Source organism: Armigeres subalbatus, chromosome 3 (assembly GCF_024139115.2).
Source record: "Armigeres subalbatus isolate Guangzhou_Male chromosome 3, GZ_Asu_2, whole genome shotgun sequence".
NCBI classification, from domain to species: Eukaryota; Metazoa; Arthropoda; class Insecta; order Diptera; family Culicidae; genus Armigeres; species Armigeres subalbatus.
The window spans coordinates 136135777-136152527 of record NC_085141.1 but is presented as its reverse complement, the minus strand read 5'-3'; the positions used below and the strand labels follow the sequence as shown (position 1 = coordinate 136152527).

Genomic DNA, 16751 nt, shown 5'->3' with positions numbered 1-16751 from the left:
AAATCTCAAGTAAATTTTCGTGGAAGTTCTGAATATTACGGAAAAACTTGAAAATGTATTTCAAATTTTAAACAACTTATGTGGAAACTCTAAAGAAATTCTCTTGGAAAATCCTAAAGATTATCCGTTGAAATCCAAAGTAGCCCCGAATTACATCAGTCACCCGCCCTGAATGTAAATCTTTCAAGTTCGTCTTTTCTACAGACCTGTACATTGTCATTAGAAATTTTGATGAATCTCATCCTTGCCTTTTTTACTTCCTATTAAATTTTAAATGGAAAAGAACTATTTTTTTTTACACATGTGAACTAATCAGAATCACATGACAGAAGCGTTCACTCATTTCCCATTGATTGTTCCTCCATGTAGGTACAAAAACCCACATTTGCGCGACTTTGTAAACAAATCCACAATTAATCTGAGCATTATCTGTGAATCACGTTTAAATTAATGCACTGATTACACTCACACCCGACCGCTGGGGCGCTGATATTAGCATCCATAGGTCGCTAATGACGAGATTGCGAGTTGTTTCCTTTTTCGAGCTTCAAGATCCTCCGGTGGTGGTGGCTCCGAACGAGATAATCGTGTGAAAATAGCTTGTGGCTGCATTCCGCGAGACCGGTTGCAATGTTTGTGATTTTTGAGCTTCTTCTACATTTCAGCTACATGGTAGCTTGTTCGCGCTCACCTACTCTGCAATAAACATTTCTTATCTTCACTCGCCATCATCACATGGAAGGCAAAGTAACACGATGGCGATGGCGCAGGTTATGTTTACTTGTTTCGGCTACAGTTTGGTGAGCCAATTAAAAAAGGCCATTAGTCAAGTGCCATCTCTAATGCAACCATCCAATGGCCATCAACGTTGACTTGGAATAATTTCGAACTGTTGAGTTTCTTTGGCAGAGATGTAGTAAATTGTGCAGCAACTTTGTACGATTTCGCGCGAATTGTACCCATCCAAGATTGGCATCGCTGTTCAAAGTGCGTCGTTATTTAAATCGAAACGAGCACGGGGCTCCCGCTAACTGCTGTGATTTCGAGAAAATAAAACTTTTCAATTGAACTGGTGGATGCCTTTTAGCAGAAAGAACGTAAATTAGACTGATGGCGATGGAATAAAAAAGTTCTAACAGAAATTGGCACGCTACGACGGAACTGTTTGAAGATTTTTACATTTCCAAGCGCACGTGGCAACAACAGCAACAAACAGAAAAACGTCTCACTCAGCAGAAGTGGTCTCTGGCTGATGCGAAGCGAACGCTGTTAGAAATAAATATCGAACAGAACAAACCGAAGCAAGAAGATTCCAATTCCAGGTGCTTCTTCGCTTTCCCACTGTACGGTGAACAATTCAGAAAAGTTTTCATTCCCCTCAACTGATGGGAGTTTCCGAGAAGAAAAGCACTATTCGATGGAAGCTCCGCAGAGAAAGGAAAACTATCAACTTGCATAACTTTCATTGACTAATGCTGCTTTCATGGCAGCTGTCATGAATTGTTCAGGTTAATTTAGCTTATGGCGTTTTCGTTTATTTCTGTTGCAGAAGTAGTTTCCCATTGATAAATCAAACCTTTTATTTTTTGTTTGTCAAGCAGAGCTACAATGGGAATCAAATGAATGTTGCGACACTCGTATTCTTATCTGATCCGAATCTTCATCTTATAACGCTCATAGCAATGATCAGGAAAGCAAAGGCTGTTTCAAATCTGATGCTTTATAATGACATAACACTAAATAACTCTACGCTAAAATTAAAAATAGAAAATTAAATCTCTACTGATTGTTTAGCTAATGCACCATGAGGATCTATACTACACGGTACCTCGTATCAAAAGATTGTATGTTATAAAAACTCGTGTACCTATTAGAGATCCAGTTGACCTACCTGAACACTACATATTTATTTTTATTTCAACTGCTGATTCTATGTTTTGTTATTGTAGTGATATTATGTTTCGGTTTCTATATTCTTTGTTCTCAATAAAGCAAAAAGTTTGTTCAAATTTAATCCACGCCAACCATCCAAACCACACAAAGGAAAACAAAAGTTCTTGAAAGCTCTTCCATCAGTTTTCCTATCTATGAGGTAAAGCGTCCATCAACTGACCAACTACATAAGGTAGACTTGCAACAAGTATTCCAGCAGAATAGATTACTTTTTTCTTCCCAGCAACCCCACAGTAGCCATCCAAAAACAGCTGAGGTTGTTCTGACAAACGACTTCAGTAGCTGCCCGTCTCCGTGTACCGTCCAGCAAGTTCGACCATATGGGTAATTTTCCGTAGAATGTTGTTATTAAACATCCATCAGGCTCGGAAGACGAACTTAGTTGCTCCGACCCACCTACCACACATGTCCCAGTTCCATCCCCGGGAAAACCGCCTCACCAACGTCGTTGCCATTTTCATCCTTTTTCGAGCCGTCCTGTCTGGTGCTTTATCATTACGGAAACATTCCAAACCAGCCAGCAGCGCGCTGGAGAATGTCAATATTGCTCCGGGAAGCGCTCGTTCGGTGTACGGTAAGTTGGAATGGAACGTTAAAAGCAGCTTTTGCCAAACATCCCGAAGGGTTGGGAACGGAATTGTGCTCAGCAGCATTAGGCAGTCCCGCAGAACGTTTTAGTGCTCGGCGCAGCTTTAGCTGCTGGTGGTTGGGCAAATATCGCCATCATGTTTGCGAGGGCATAATTCCATTATCTATGAATACGAGAGGGTTCATCAGTCGATGCCAGGTCTCGACGAATGGCTCTTCGAACCACGACGGCACTGGAACCGGATAAACAAATGTCTCTGGAGGGAGTAATGGCAATAGAGAACTTTCACCTCCCGAGTAGAATGGTAAATCAGAATCAGACAGAGACAGCTCACACACCACCGGGTGCCGTACAATGCCAATGGTTATGGTGCTGGGAATTCGAGTGATTGAAGAAATGAAATCAATTTTGATTGATTCAATGATGTTGCCACAGATCAGGCCAGAGTCAGCCGGTCGGTTGGGCGAAGGAAGAGGAAAAGTACGATTTTCATATATTCGATCAAAGACTGGTTTTCGATCACAGAAAGACCTCCTCGAGAGATATTTGCGGTCGGAAGGTTGAAGCTGCAGTAAATACCACCTGAGGTGGCCCAGCAAAGGACAAAAAAGGGAAATCATTTATCGAGATTTCACAACTGTAAACAATTGAAGATAATGTTCATATTTTGGATATATGTAAGTAAGCAGTTTTTAAAGACAGTAGTAGTAGGTCAAAAGTTAAATTATGGGCATAACCTTTCCTTTTTCCTCACTAATCGATGCGTCTTGGGGTTAGCTGTGTTTTTATATTCGAAAAGATAGAACATTTAGCTGGGAAAGTAGAATAAATGTAAAAATACTACGTTTCTATGAGTTCTGAAGAAAACCATCAAAGCCCGATTTAAAATCGATCTAGTGAAATCAAAACGGTTGACAGGTCGAGAAAAGCAACCCGAGCAAGATCGGGCAGGTTCGACTAGTTTTATATTCTATAAAATAAACTAAAATCATTGATAATCAAGTTCATTTTAAACTTTCAGTGTAATGTCTTGTTATAAGACGAGTTTGTACTATCCCATTTAATCCCAACACTTTATTGTACCTTTGACAGATACGTATTTCGACCTCAACAGTAAGGCCGTCTTCAGTGTTTCGTACTTGACTCGACTTACTGTTGAGGTCGAAATTAGCAGAAGAGCGAACGTTTCTAATTCAATTTGTTTTCGATTACGCTAATAAAATGTTACCATTTGAATCTATTGTGTTATTTATTATCAAACCTAGGCCTGTGTCCAAAACCACCCCCGTGGCTACGCCACTGACGCTCACAATGCAACGTCCGCGTTGTGCGTTTATTTAACAACAATAATGGTTAAATCAATAATGTATTCAGAATGAATATAAAATCAACTATCGCAATTATTCTAAAAATTCAGCACTACCATAAGTTGCAGAAAACTAGAACTATACATCTGAATTTCTAAACAAATCCCCTCTGGAATAATATTTATTATAAAATAGTCAGGAAAAAACAATATGCAACCTTTCTCCAGGAGTTCCTTCGGAAATTCCACCAGGTATTCTTTATTCCAGCAACTATTTCTCCGGGATTCAATCCGAAAATTTGACCAATAATTAGTCCAAGAAATCCCCCACAAACTCATCCAAAGTTCTGCGGGAAATTCTTCAGATAATTCTTTCGTGTTATTTCCTGTGAGAATTTCTGAAAAATTTCATCTTGGATTCCATGAGAATATTCCGTGGAAATTTCGAATATTTGCCACTAAACATTACTGAGAATTTCGCGAATTCCTCCAGGATTTCCTTCGAGAACTCTTCCGGTAGTTCCATCGGCAGTTCCTCCGCAAGTTCCTCCGAGAATTCCTCCGGGACTTCCTCGAAGAGCTCTTCCAAGTTACTCCGGAAATTTCTCTGAAAATTCCTCCGGGAGTTCTACCAGTAGTTCCTCCGGGAATTCATTCAGGCTTTCTTTCTGGAATTCATTCAGGCTTTCTTCAGGAATTTATCAAGAAATTCCTCCAGAAGTTCATCCGAGAATTTCTCTGGAAGTTCCTCAGGGAATCCCTCCGGAAATTCTTACAACAGTTCATCCGGGAGTTCTTACAGGAGTTCTTCCGTGAATTCCTCCGGGATTTCCTGCGGTAATTCTTCTGGTAGTTCTTCCGGAAACTCATCCAGGAGTTCCACCGGAAGTTCCTCCGGGTATTCCACCAGGTGTTCTTATGAAAATTCCTCCAGAACTTCATCCGAGAATTTCTCTGGAAGTTCCTCACGGAATCCCACCGGAAATTCTTACAACAGTTCATCCGGGAGTTCTTCCGTGAATTCCTCCGGGATTTCCTGTGGAAATTCTTCTGGTAGTTCTTCCGGAAATTCATCCAGGAGTTCCACCGACAGTTCCTCCGTAAATTCCTCCAAGATTTCCTTCGTGAATTCCTCCAGGAGTTCCTCCGAGAATTTCTATGGGAGTTCCTTCGAGAAATCCTCCGGGAGTTCCACCGGAAGTTCCTCCGGGTATTCCATCGAGTGTTCTTATGAAAATTCCTCCAGGAGTTCCACCAGTATTTCCTCCAGGAATTATTTCAAGCTTTTTTTTTATTCATTTAGGCTTTTTTCCAGGAATTTATCTAAAAAGCCCTCCAGAAGTTCCTCCGGGAATTTCTCTGGCAGTTCCTCCGGGAACTCCTCTGGGAGGTCCTCTAGGAATACTCCCAGGAGTTCCTCCGGGATTTCCCCCGAGCATTCCTCCGGAAATTTCTTCGGGAATTCATCCGGAAGTTCTATCTGGAATTACTCCGGGAATTCCCCGGGGAGTTCTTCCTGCAATTCCTCCGGTAGTTCCTGTGGGAATTCCGATGGAATACCAGGAGGAACTCCCGGATGAATTCGCGAAGGAATTTCCGGAGGAACTCCCGATGAACTCCCGGAGGATCTCCCTGGAGGATCTTCCGGAGGAATTTCTGGAGGAACTTCCGGAATAATTCCTGAAGGAAATTTACAAGAATTTAACGTCACGGAGGAACTCCCGGAGGAATTTCCGGACGAACTTAAAGAGAAATCTCGAAGGAATTTTATGAAGAACTCTTTGGAGGAACTCTCAGAAGAATTCCCAGTGGATTTTTTCAGAGGCGTCTCGTCCATACGTTCTACCTGTTTATGGAACAGGTAACCATTTTTAGTTCAGAAGTAGGAAACTTAATGTACTTACAATTAATTTCTTAGCAATTAATTATTATGGCAAATAATTACTCAGTGAAGTTCAATCAAAGTTAATTGCCTATTTCCGGGGATTAAACCACCCGACTTGGACGTTAATTTACAATGTTATGAAACTCATATGTGAATATGTACGTTATGTGGAAGATATTGATTTGAAAAATGTATTGGAGGTAACCACTTTCCCTTCGATGGGACTCGAACCCATGACCCTACCCTACTTCCCTACTTCGTAGCTTAGTTGGTTAAAAGCACCAGTCTAGCGTACTGTAGGGTCATGAGTTCGTGTCCCATCGAAGGAAAAGTGGTTACCTCCAATACATTTTTCAAATCAATATCTTCCACATAACGTACATATTCACATACTCAGTGAACTTTTTCAAACAAAGTTTCACGTAATATGTCCAATGATGGTTTAATATCTAACGAAACAAAATATTGCGTAAACAGATCAACTCAACGCCACAAGCTTGGAGTACAATCGAATTGCAGCTTAATATGTGTTTCTCCGGAGGATGACACCACACCACATCGCATAGAAAGCTTTTGCCAGTCGTACGATCCATAATAAAGAAAACAGCAGCGTTGCCAGTAGTCAAATTTAAAGTTTTGCACCATGACAAATGTTTTGAAATAATTTCCTCCTTGGTATACTCACTCGTGAGCGTGAGCGTTGTCAGCTTTCTTCGTTTCCTCACATCATCCGCTTTTCCATGTCGCCGTTATCCCGTGCAGAATCAGCGCTAGCATCATCAAAAAATGCCACTATGCGCTAGTGTCGTTATGCATGCAAGAGTACACTAGCGCCATCATGTTGTCAAAATGAGATTGTGAATTGCAATGTCGTCTTCGATGGCGTTGAGGCTCGGTTAGTTTGTTTACACATGTTTGGCAAGAAATTTTGTTCGAGCCCTCGGTCGCGCACGCTTTTGTTTATACTCCGATGGTTGGGAACATCATAAACAAATCAGCATCAAGAACAATATTAAATTAATGTTTGAGTTGTCAAAAGAGACATTAAATATTGCTTTTTTCCGAATAACCAAAATCAATCAACATAGAGAAAAAGGTACAGTTTTCACTAAATTTGAAAAACTAAATGACTGGAAAACATTTCAGCTTCTAAATGTGACTCATGTCAGCTTCTAAATGTGGAATCAATCTGGGATCGCATTGAAGAATGTTACTAATAATGATTAATTACATTTCTTTCATAACATCAAAATATGGGAGAGTTTTTAAATACTAGAAGCGATGAGTCCTGTGTACACGAATGCACTATGGGGAAAAGGGTGGCCATTAATCGGAAAATTTACTATTTCCAATTTGGATATACCCTAGATAAGAGAATCGGAAAATATTGAAGCGCTATGTTTATTCAGTCAAAAGATATGGGCTGACGAAGTGAAAAAAGCTGATGAAAATAAAAAATCATTCCTTACATTGATTTGTATGTTATGAAGTCAATTTTTCTCCAAATTTAAGGTTTTATATACCATTTCAAAGCTTGAAGCCTAAACTTTTTGAAAGTATGGTTTATTTTGCACGCGAAGATTATTATCAAAATTTATAGATAGATTATTATTAAGTATCATAATTGAGTCCTAAAGCCCTACCTCGTTTATGGTTGCAAACGATAGTGCATCGGTCAAGAATACTTGTACCGTTGTTATAAAAATTCTGGTAAAATTCTAAATCAGTAAAAATAATGTTTTTGTGTTTAAGACATTTTAAGGCAAATTTTGGGCTGTGCAACATTTCAGAACGAATGAACCATCAGCCCAAAACGTCAGCCCCATATATTAACTGTCAAAGGTTGAGTCAAATGCCCTGCGGTGTTTTGCTAGTGCGTTTGAATCCGTACGTCAAACAAGACCGAAAATGTCGAGGTAGCACTTTTCATCTATTTTTCAATTTCAAATTAAACAATGTTCTTTTCGATTTTTGAGTCTAAAGAAAAACTGACACGTTTAGAATGATTACCTTCATCGTTCCCTGAAAGAAAATCGAATATCGATTCTTCATTTTAGGACCCAATGGTCCCGCAAACCTAATGTACCCAAATGTCCCTTCATCTGTGAATGGGGGATTGAAATATAACTCTGGTACCACCTTTTAGTGAGTGATTTGCTTGCGCATATTTGCGCTTTTACGAGAACGCTGCAATCAAAGTTTTCTTGAAAAATGTGGTTTTTATTCTCTATACCACGTAATGATTAGAAAATGAACAACATTATTACTAGAAATATGGTTGTTTGCTATTTCATGCATGCTGTATTAGAAAAACACAAAAAAATAATGCTCAAAAAAATTTAAAAAAAAACATTTTTTTTTTCGCGGGTGACATTTTTTGAAGGGTTAAGAATGGCCCTTAAAGGGTTAAAAAAGGTTCTTAAAAATTCATTCACATCATATATGTTGCGCAGAAATAGGTTTCATTGAAAAGTACAACAAAGCTGAAATAATAAAAATGACAGTTGTGCGTTGCTTCCGTTTCCGTCTTCAGTGTCTCGTAATTGACTCGACATCGAGAGTCAAGTACGAGACACTGAAGACGACCTTACTGTTGAGGTCGAAATACGTATCTGTCAAGGTACAATTAAGTGGTGGAATTAAATGGATTGTACAAACTCGTCTTACGACAAGTGAACAATAACACATCAGAAGAAGATAGGCCAAACAAGGGAAGATATGTGTACTACTTAAACTGAAGAAAATGCTCCCTTTTGAAATACATGAGCAACTCACGAGAGAGAAGAGCAATTGGGTCCTAAAATGAAGAATCGATATTCGATTTTCTTTCAGGGAACGATGAAGGTAATCATTCCAAACGTGTCAGTTTTTCTTTAGACTCAAAAACCAGAAGAACATTGTTTAATTTGAAATTGAAAAATAAATGAAAAATGCTTCCTCGACATTTTCGGTCTTGTTTGACGTACGGATTCAAACGCACTAGCAAAACACCGCAGGGCACTTGACTCAACCTTTGACAGGTAATATATGGGGCTGACGTTTTGCGCTGATGGTTCATTCGTTCTGAAATGTTGCACAGCCCAAAATTTGCCTTAAAATGTCTTGAACACAAAAATATTATTTTTACTGATTTAGAATTTTACCAGAATCGTTTGCAACCATAAACGAGGTAGGGCTTTAGGACCCAATTCTTCAATAGCAAAACCAGTTCAATCACATACACGCAAGAAAAAAAGCGTTCATGAATTCGTGAACTAACGATTTCACGGTATATTTTTTCGGGAACAACAGTCCCGAATTTGGGAATACAGTCACGTTTTTTGGAACGTTCTGGAAAACGTGACTGCTGTTTCCGAATCCATGAGTTAAATCACGGTGTATTTTTGCTGGTTCACGAATTCGGGAACGCTTTTTTTGCGTGTAATTATATTCTCCATCTATTTAAAACCCGAATTGGTCGTCAAGCCTAGTTGAATTTTTCCCATATTTGGCCTGAATGTTTGAAACTGTGTCAATGGATTGAAGTTAAGAATAATCGGGAAGAAAATGAACGCATGATCGTTTTAATAGTCCAATAATCTGAAGGTTCATTGAACAAACGCGTGAGAAGAATTCTAAAATATTACCACGAATAATAGATTTATGAAATGAAAGAATATCATTCCGAGAGAACCAATGAACACTTTTTGGTTGATGAAATTGCAATGAAAAAAAGTAACATTTTGCTTGTATAATGTAAGATATTCATATCCAGGATTCTTCAATTGGCGCACATGAGAAATTGAAAAAAAAAACTTTCCAGGAGCCGCCCGTAAAGTATCTTTTGTTTGACTTATTCTAAGCCAAAAAATAATAAAATATTAAGGTAATTAAACATTTTTATTAAACTTAAATAATATCCAAAACGTAAATCCTTGTTTTCGTCAAAGATAGTGTTGACGTCTGTTGATTTTGTCAGCATTAGCATTGGCATTTGGCAGTTCGCACAAGTTCGTAGGTGGTACAAGCCAAGACTATTGTAAGAGAGTAGCATCACTTTCATCCGTTACCAAAGATATTGATTTGGGACTAATCACTAACTCTTAGATGCAAGCAATGTTTTTGGGATTGCGTGGACAGTTATAACAGTAGGAGTGTTGACGTCTGTTGATTTTGTTGTTCTCAAAATTTTTATGATCCATAGCAAACTAGATGAGTTCCAATGTTGTCTACCTCTTGAATGTCAAACTGGAGGGAACTAACGCCGCCATTACCGAGCGCACAATACTGGATAAGTTCTATTCAGCGGCGCAGCCGAATTTTTTTTAATTTAAGAGGGTTCTCCCAAAAATTTTGTCTCTGGAGGGGGAGGGGTTTTTATGTCCAAAACCCTCCCCGTAGCTACGCCACTGCTTTAATCAATTCGGATGAAAAAAATCTTGATAATTTTTGACGAAAAACCGAAGAAACATGCAACGCTAGCGCGCACCAAATACCCGAGTAAAAAATGTTATAGAAAAACAATAAATTGTATTGTAACACTACCGTTCAAAACAATCAATTTGGTATAGAATATATTGTAGATGCAACCATCGAAATACATTAGAATGTATCGTTATAAACTATTTACTGAATTGTAAATGAAGTTTTCGCAATAGAATATACAAAATTTGATTTTTTTTCATTAAACAATACATTGTATGGTAAATATATTGTAGACATAACCGATCAAAATGCTCAAAATACAATAGTTTGAATTGTATTTTTATTGTAAAACAATACAATAATTTATTTTTGAATTAGGCCAGTTTTATCGTTAAACAATGAAATTTAAGGAAAAATAATGCATATTGCAGACACTGCCCGAATAAAAAATACAGTAGAATAACAATAAAATTTATTGTAACACTACTATTAATAACATTAAATTAGCAATAGATTATATTGTAAATGAAACCATAGAAATACATTAGAATGCATTGTTATGAACCATTTACTCAAATGTAAATGAAGTTTTCGCAATAGAATGTACGGGTTGTTAAGTATCGTAACTATACAAAATCTGAGATTTTTCCATACATTTTTTTCGTCACACAATAGAGTGTATGGTTAATATATTGTTGAAATATCCGAGCAAAACTGTTCAAAATACAATGGGTTGTATTGTATTTGTATAGTAAAACAATACGATTTTTGATTTCTCAGTGGTGACAGCTTTACTGTTCAACAATGCAATTTAAAGGGAAAAAATGCATATTTGGCGCTATGAGGCAAAAATTGTTATATAGTTTATATGCAATGTAAAGAAACGTTTCAAAAGTTATCAATGTATGAATCTTATGTACGAAAACGTTTCAAAAACAATTGCAAGTATTGTTACATTAGAGATATATGTTGATGTATTGTATCCTCAGTGTTGATACAACCTGTGCAACCATCAAGAAACAATATATCCTATTGTATAGTGTCCATTGTATGGTAATTCAATTGTTTACACTTTTGAACCAATAGTACATTTTTATCCGGGTGGCACTAAGGGTAAAATATTTTTATAAATTTAATATGCAATTCAAAGATTTTTATACAATTAAAAATATAGTCAATTGGAGTATCCACAGAATGGATACGATATGTGCAACCATAAAAAAACAATATATTCTGTTGTATACTGTACATTATATGGTAAATCAATTGTTTATACTATTGATCCAATGGTACAATTTTATCCGGGATGCCCAAGCACATGGCATAGGTAGGTATAGTAGAGAGCTAAGACGAGACTTGGAATAAAATTATCATTTACCACAACACAAAGCGCTTACATAAAATATTGACATACACACAATATGTAATTCATTACAACTAGAAATTAATTTGTTAGATCAGTATAAGACCAACAGTATGGAAGTTTATCGCAATCGATATTTACATCACCTTGTACAGCTTCACATCATTCTTCAAAATCAAGGTCTTCCCCAATTTTGATCCGCCTCAGCAACTCCGTGGCGCGTGCCGAAAGGCTAAGCAAATTATTATAAACTCGAACTTCAACCACCGCGCCGCCACCGGCATATGGCTAGCCGACCGAATTTCCAAACAAATCAATAATGAATTTAATAGTCCCGCCTCACTCCCTCGTCGGCCCCCCATAACTTCATCTCTCAGCGCTCGCGTAATCGCAGCCGTTAAGAAACCCATATTCGATGCTTCTCCGCACTTACCTTGTGAGTCTGGGCGCAAGTACGTCTGTACGCGCGCTTACCGCAAATATGTGTAAAGTAAACGCACAACGTAAATCAGCTATATAGCGAGGGATAACCGCAAACAGCAGAAAATTAATCCAACTCCGACGTCGTAATGCAATCTACGTACGTCTTCTCCGTCACGGCATCATGATCTTCTTTTTGTTTGTATATTTTCGCAATCGTGCACACAAGATCTCGATTTTCCATTCCACGGAGCACACACTGCGAAGGGATCCAAAAGCAATCGCAGTAGCCCAGCACGTTTCCTTATTCGTGTCGTGTTTGCTGCGAAAAGCGATGCTGGATCTGCGCGCCTACTCAGATGTAACGGCTCACCGCAACCACAAACGTCACTCACTCACGTTTGCACTTCTGAACGTTTGCCTTAATATCACATGAAACGTTTATACGGTTTTTGAGCTGTTCAGCATCTGTTCACGCTGCTTATTTATGCTTTCTATGAACCTTTTTCGCGGAATTTTACTTCAGCTTCTACATATTTTCCTTTCCTCCAAGCAACCTTGAGAGTGTAGCACTTTTGCGTGGTTTGCTTGCGTTTTTCGTCAACGTGTTTTGCTTTGCTTTTCGTTCGCCAAGGCGGCTTGATGCGATTTCGTAACTATTCATCCCCACTATACACACTGGTCGGCGGCATGCTCCACATCATGGGGAAGCCACGATTTGAAAACGAAACAAAACAAAAACAATGAAGTGGGTGCAGAGAACGATAGAGTGGTCGACTGGATCCCCACTACTCAGAAGATCACTCGAACATATGTTCACAAATGGTGGAATTTCTACCCGAGATCACCATTCCTTTACATAATTCGAACTCATTTGCATTTTATCAAGACGATAAATGGATCAACGCGTTTTGACACTTTTTGTTTTGAAACAACTTTCTCCGCTTCGGGTCTATAGAATACAACCAGCGCTAAGTCCCATGTGATTATTTTTAGATCCCCATCTATAATAGTGAAGCAAAGTCAGACACTTCTGATTAGTTTCCGCCTGCCGTGGTTACAATATTTGCGCAGCTGAACATATCCATTTTACAAAACTGCTTTCTCTATATTCTTTGCAAAGAGGAAACACTACGGCACAAACCTCCAGGTGTCCCCATTGATAGCAAACATGCACCGGAATAGATGTTCGCTTCGTGACTCTCACCACTACTCATCACTCCTATGCTGCGCAGCAACTCCAACAACAAATTCCTCTTCTGTTCTTGCTTGTCTGTCTGTCCTTCGTCTCACCACACCGTGACACGACTTCGCTATACCACAGTCGTGCCTCTCCGCGCTATGGCACTGGGCAAACAGCATACACTTTTAATGGATCTAACAGATCTTCAATCGTCGAGTGAATCGATATTCCACCCTTGCTTCTGAACCACAAGACCTCACCACGCAACGTTCAATTCAGCAGAGCTCCCTGAGGCTATTTGCAGAAACTATTTGGACCGTAGTCGCCGTTGGGATTGCAGCTCACCGCCACGCGTCTCACTCCCTTCAAACCCATTCATAAACCATTGTCGTGATCGATATGACGACACACACTACCACGTACCGGTCGCCGTAAAACAACCGGGAACAACACACCAAACATATGACAACCGGTTCGTTGGCTGCGACTCCACTCACCGACTTCGCACCGAGACGGGATTTCTTCGCTGTAAAATCACTCACACCACAGAACGGCGGCAGCGATTGCAACGGCGGGCCGAACGCACTTCACCCTTGCTCCAACTCCAGCCCCAAGAAAATCCGCACGAAATTCACAATCCAGGGAAGCCCCTACTCAGAGCCCATTGCACAGCTGAGACTGCAGGGCACACATAAAAAAAGTGCCAACGCGCGCGCGAATAACTTTTAACCCTTTTTTTGGGAGTCTCTACTTCGAAAGAAGCCCGAAAGAACCGACCGAACGATGCCGCGCACTCCACAATACTAACGATACAGTTATTGTGGAGCTTTAATTCGAGCTCCCCAACGATCAGCAGCATTCTGTGGGCCGTCGTCAGTCAGTCAGTGGAGCACTCTCTTTGCCGCGCGGATTGTCTCTCGTTCGCTTTGGAATTTTCTCCATCATCACGCGCTCACTGTCGAATTGCGGGAGTGTCGGTCCACGCGTCTAGCAGCCCATCATGAGCAACTTTCGAGATTTTGCCCCGCACAGAGTAGGCAGTCGTCGGACAGTTGGTCGGTCGAAGGCAGTTTTGCAAAAAGGTCGGCTGCTCCGCAGCATTATTGGTGCAAGACGCATTCAACAGCAACATAGATTGCAATGATGGTTGGAGCGTGGTTCAGTTGGGGCTCTCTTCTGTTCATATGATGTTGCAATGATTCTCTCTGTGTACATCATGAGCAAGATAATATGTATAGCTGCAGCTGGTCGGACAGACACAATTTGCTGAAAAAGTCTCGGAGATAGTTCTAGCGAGGGATGTTCACGTTGGCGGTTAAGGCTCTGCTATACAGCAACAAGTTGTTAGGTTTATCAATTGCTTTCCGATTTGGACCAAAGGATGTGACTTATTTGCCAATTGCTATTTTATCAATAAAAATTACTGAAATATTGCTCACATCAAATTAGCACCTCATATGGAGAGGTAATTGTTGTGAACTTAGAAGTTAAACACAAATCATGACATGATTTGTAATTAATTGCATATTATTCGGCAACTCGGCCGTACGAAAATCATGTTTTTGTTAAATATCTTGGCTCTGCATATTCACAGCACATGTTTCGAAATGGACAAACTGATATTTTTTTTATTTTGCGTTTTTTTAAAGGCTCAATCGCCAGCAGGCATAACGGAGCCGTTATACTTTTGATTTTTGTTTACAATCAATAATGTGCGTCTTAGGTTTTAATGTTAGTTTTGGGGAGCCGAAAAACTCGCGGCTTAGTCGAGGTTAGGGTGTACAAAAAACGAAGAAAAAGGGGTGGGATAGTGCCAAGGGTTGTTTCATTGTCCTGAGCAGCGATGTAGCGGTGCTTTTGTTGTTTGACGTAGATTATTCAGGACATAACTGTAATGATACAAGCAAACTGTTTTCCGAGCGGAGGGGGGTGGGTTGCTTAGACAGGAGAATATGACCTTACAACAGACAGATGATTAAACGCAAGTATTGGACCTTTACAAGAATTTGTATTTAAGGACCATGTAGTCTAGGTCAAGCTTACCCAGCACATCTCGAATATCTTCTTTTTCTGATTTCCTCGGGCCCGGAGGGATGCACATAAATCGGACCTGGCAACATCGTATTCGGGACAGTCCCACACAGTATGTCTTGATAGCCTGGTTGATGTCTTGATAGCCTGCACCGCAGCCGCATCGATTGCTAGACAGCAGACGCTTGCCCTATTCTGAAGGAATGCGCGTTTAATGAGTAGTGATTGGACATTAGCTGACACATTACTTTAATAAAATCTCTGCTAATACCCAATTCCTTGAACCAAGGCTGCTTCGATACCTGTGGGAGAATGGAATGTAACCATCTACCCAAATCTCCTTCATCCCATCTTCGTTGCCAGCTGACTAGCAATTAAGAAAAATTCGTTAAAGACGATTGTGAGCTCATAAATATCGCCTTCCATAGCGCCCACCTTGGCAAGTGAGTCCGCTCTTTCATTACCCGGAATCGGGCAATGTGAAGGGACTTATACCAAGGTGATAGTGTAAAAGTGATTCGCTAGAGCACTCAATATGGTGCGTATTTCCCTCAGGAAATCAACAACACAGAGATATGTTTGCTTCACACAAAACGGACCTAATGCAGAACATCACCTAGATGAGCGACAGTTACACAGGCACAAAAATGCTTCGTACGGTCGTGATAACGGTCCTTTTCAACATGTAAACGTTTGTACAGATTCCTTGTTTCATGAGGAACCAAATACTGTTGAAAATATTGAAATCCAAGCTTAAACAAAACCACACGAGCTATTTTTGTGGCTGTGTAACTGACGCTCATCTAGGGGCTGTTCTGCATTAGGTCCGTTTTGTGTGAAGCAAACATATCTCTGTGTTATTGATTTTAAGCGTGAAGTATTGGTAAGAGGGAAGAGAGGCAATTCGCTCTAATGCATAGTGTATAATCGCTAACTCTGCAACATATACGGAGCAAGGATTTTGAAGCTTATGAGCGGCGCTATGAAATTCACTTAAGACACCAAATCCAGAGGATCCATTTGTTTTTGACCCGTCGGTGAAAAAACTTTTGTCGCAACTGACATGGCTGTATTTGCTTGCAAAAATTGGTGCGAATCTGGTATTCCACGGATCTCTTGGCGCATGGTCAGATCAAAACTGGAGGAGTCTAAGAAGCAAGCACGATTAGAAACATTCGAAGAAGGGTCAACCTCCAGGCTCATGTACCAGTAGTACAGTGTCATAAACTTTGATTGGAAGTTTCGTTCGATTAGCTTATCAAAATTTTCAATAACCAATGGGTTTAGAACCTCGCACCGGATGAGGAACCTGGACGATAATTCCGCGAGGCGATCTGATAAAGGAAGTACTCCCTCAAGTACCTCCAAGCTCATTGTATGAGTCGAGTTCATAGAGCCTAACGCGATACGGAGACAACGATATTGTATACGCTGGAGTTTTAATATGTGCGTTTGCGCGGCGGATTGAAAACAAAAACTTCCGTATTCGATGAACGACAGACTCGTTGTCCGATAAAACTTTATCAGATTTTCCGGGTGGGCTCCCCACCATGTTCCGGTAATAGTATGCATGAAGTTGATTCGTTGTTGGCATTTCTGAAACAGATGTCTAATATG

General features: G+C 39.9%; 1 protein-coding gene across 5 annotated transcripts in view; it reads right to left on the bottom strand.

Annotated features, from left to right (window-relative positions):
• The window catches only part of LOC134220370 (uncharacterized), a 1038156-nt gene extending 1024268 nt beyond the window's left edge, over positions 1 to 13888 (bottom strand). For 2 of the 5 annotated variants that reach the window (XR_009981878.1, XM_062699412.1), the window contains exon 1: positions 11934 to 13888. The gene's annotated coding sequence lies outside the window, so the exon portion shown is untranslated. The remainder of the gene's footprint in view (positions 1 to 11933) is intronic. The other 3 variants (XM_062699413.1, XM_062699414.1, XM_062699415.1) reach the window with 3 other exon arrangements.
• Between the last annotated feature and the right edge of the window lie 2863 nt (positions 13889 to 16751).